Raw genomic sequence first — 3,786 nt, 5'->3', positions numbered from 1 at the left:
GCCATGTGGTTGCTGGGAATAGAACTCAGGACCTCTGGAAGAACAGCTGGTGCTCTTAACCACTGAGCCATCTCTTCAGTCCCCACTTTTACTCTTTTACTGGCATTTCTTTACAATAGTTTCATCCGAACATCTTTCTTTCAATATTATATCAGTTATGTTGGGTCTCCTCTGTTTTTCCTGTAGGGTTATTATTTTTGGCTTATAGATAATTTTATTTTTCTTTATTTTATGAAGTTTCATTGTGTTTCCCTGGGTGACATATAAGATGTGATACTTCTGGGTCAGCCTCCTGAATGCTGGGATTTCAGCCCTGCATCACCATGCTTGGCTGACTGTACTTGTTTCTTTATTTCTTTTTCTTTTTCTTTTTTTTGGAAAGAAAATAATGCATTTATTCTGAATATATACCAAGCAATTATTTGCCCGATAACAACAGCCATGCCTCTGCTACACTGCTTGGCACATTCTTCTTCTTCTTCTTCTTCTTCTTCTTCTTCTTCTTCTTCTTCTTCTTCTTCTTCTTCTTCTTCTTTTTATTAATTACAGATTATTCACTTTGTAGCCCCCTCTCTTGTCCCCTCCCAATGCTCCCCTCCCTGCCTCTTCTTCACCCATGCCCCTTCCCCAGTCCACTGATAGGGGAAGTCCTTCTCCCCTTCCTTCTGATCCTAGTCTATCAGGTCTCATCAGGACTGGCTGCATTGTCTTCCTCTGTGCCCTGGTAAGGCTGCAACTGCCTCAGGAAGAGGTGATCAAAGAACAGGCTACTGAGTTCATACCAGAGATAGTCCCTGTTCCCATTACTAGGAACCCACTTGGACACTGAGCTGCCATGGGCTACATCAATGCAGGGTCCAATGAATGGTCCTTGGTTGGATTATCAGTCTCAGAAAAGATCCCTGTGCCCAGATTTTTTTTTCTCTCCTTGTGTAGCTCCTGTCCCCTCCAGGTCTTTCTATCTCCCCCTTCTTTCATAAGATTCCCTGCACTCTGCTCAAATTTGGCTAAGAGTCTCAGCCTTTGCTTTGATACCCTGCAAGGTAGAGTCTTTCAGAGGCCCTCTGTGGTAGGTTCCTGTCCTGTTCTCTGTTTTCTCTTTCTTCCCAATGTCCATCCCATTGTACTTGGTTCTTTATCATCAACATCTGTTTGGCTTAGCTTTGTTCCAGAGTGGACTGTCAATGAGTTACCAAACATAAGTTTGCTATTTTCTTCTGGGAAAGGCCAATAAATCAAGAACCACTGGTTGGAGCAAGAAAATATCTTTTTTTAAATTTTTTTTTTTTTAAGATTTAGTTTTTATTTATACAGTATTCTGCCTTCACACCAGAAGAGGGCACCAGATCTCACTATAGATGGTTGTGAGCCACCATGTGGTTGCTGGGAATTGAACTCAGTACCTTTGGAAGAACAGCCAGTGTTCTTAACCTCTGAGCCATCTCTCCAGCCCCAAGAAAATATTTTTATTGAAGACTAGGAAACAAACAAACTGAAGGGTGCCAGGCATAGTAGTCTATAACTTTTGTCCCAGCACTTGGGAGGCAGAGACAGGCAGATCTCTATAAGTTCAAATCGAGCCTGATATACCAAGTGAATTCCAGCCAGCACCTCACAGAGAAACTTTGTTTTGAAAAAGCCAAACCAACCAACCAACCAACCAAAACAAACAAACAAGAAAGAAAGAAGTTGGAAGGTAACATAAATCATATTAGAGAGAAGGAACTGGGGGTGATGTCAGAAAAAAAAAAAAAAGTGATGCCTGAACATCTCCAAGGGCTGTTCCAATAACCTGGAACAAGATGTTGTCTTAATCACTCTTATCGTGGGTGATCATTTTTGAAAGACAGGAGAGATTCACTAACTTAAGATCAAATCAACCTTGTGCAATTCTGAACAAACCCTTTTTTGAATGGTTCATCTATATACACGCAGAATAGAGAAGAAACAGTCTGACCCAAAGGTTAAGGCAGCAAAAGAGATGTGCAATTTGAAGGCAGAGAGGCCAAGCTTTTCTACTGAGTTAGTCACTCATTGGACATCTGCGGGGCTCAGTGCTTTCAGCAAAAGTGGATTCTATGTTCCTGAAAAGTAACCTAGGCAACCATTATCCTCATTACCCACATAGCAGAAGTGCTGTTGACAGGAACGCTAGTGGGAGACTAATAATATAGTGCCCAGCTGTGTGACCTCCAAAAATTAGGAATTTTAAAATCAACTGAAAGCAAGGGAAGCTGGCAGGTTTATTGAGGTTTTCGCTCAGCTACAGATGTTCTCAAGTACATGGCAGCATCTTTTAGTACATACATTTAGATGTTCTTTAGTTTCCTGAGAGTGCTGTGTCAATTGTGATAAATTTAAACATGACTTCTGTGCCATGTTTTGCTTCTGTTTTTTTTCTAAAGACATTTGGATACACTGATCCCATCAGGTTTGTTGTTTTCTCCTTGTACTTGATTTCAGTTTTCTTAGTTTCTTTTCATTGGCATTCCTTATGTCTTTTACCTGTTTGTGTGTTTGTTTTGCAATGCTTATGATTAAACCCAGACATTCCTGTATGCTAGGGAGGTGGTTCCACTATTATCTTGTATGCCTAATCTACTGTTCAATTTATTTGGAAACAGAGTGTCATTAATCACTGAAGCTGGCCTTAAACACATGTGCTTCCTGCCTCAGCCTCCCAGGTAGCTGGGATTATAATCACATGCCACTCTTCTTGACTTCTTACTATGTTTTAGTTATTTATTTACTTAAAGTTTCCTGTGGCCTCTTGCTGGCCTTCAACTTGATGTGTAGCTGGGAATGACCTTAAACTCCTGATGCTCCTGCCATAGCTGTAAAAGCCTTGAGTACCTTATAATTTAGTCTTCTCTTCTGAAATAATTTTCTGTTTTCCCTTCAGTGTCTTTCTTGAGTTCAGTTAACATTCATTTCCCAATTTCCTGTTTCTGTCATGGATTTTTCCATTTCCAGTGGTTTGTTAAAAAAGTATTTGTTGCCAGGCATGGTGGTGCATGCCTGTAATCCCAGCACTCAGGGATGCAGAGGCAAGCAGATATCTGTGAGTTCGAGGCCAGCCTGATCTATAAAGCAAGTTCAGGACAGACAAGGCTAGACAGAGAAACTCTGTCTTGAAAAATAAAAACAAACAAAAAAGTATTTGTTTATTTTTGTTTTATTTGTATGACTGTTTCTGCATGCCTTGTGCCTGTAGAGTACAGAAGAAGGCACTGGATATCTTGAACCTCAATTACAGATGGTTGTGAACCATCATATGGATGTTAGGAACCACACCTAGGTCCTCTGCAAGAGCAAGTGCTCTTAGCCATTGAACAATCTCTGCACACTCAATTTCCCATGTTTTGTTCTTTCATATTATATTAATTAATGATATTAATTTGGGTTTCCCTTTGCTTTCTGGTTCTTTTTATGACAGGATGATTGTTTATCCACTGACAAGTTTTGACTCTCAGAGGCTGGAGTGTAGCCCAGTGGTAGATCACTTGCTTAACATGTGCAAGGCCTTGACAACAATTCCCAACACCACACATAGACACTAAATAAATAAAGACATACCTATAAAAAAGTTTGGAGAGATGTCCAAGTAGTACTTGTTTTTTGCAGAGTACCTGGATTTAATTCCTAGAACATATTTGGCAGCTCACAACCATCTGTCACTCCATGTCCAGGGAATCTGATGCCATCTTTTGGTTTTCCTAGGCACCACGAACACACATGGTGCATTGACATACATGCAGGCAATCAATCACCCATACACAAAAAGTA

Source organism: Psammomys obesus, unplaced genomic scaffold, assembly GCF_907164565.1.
Source record: "Psammomys obesus unplaced genomic scaffold, mPsaObe1.curated_primary_1811, whole genome shotgun sequence".
In the NCBI taxonomy this organism is placed as follows: domain Eukaryota; kingdom Metazoa; phylum Chordata; class Mammalia; order Rodentia; family Muridae; genus Psammomys; species Psammomys obesus.
This window is presented reverse-complemented; position numbering follows the sequence as displayed.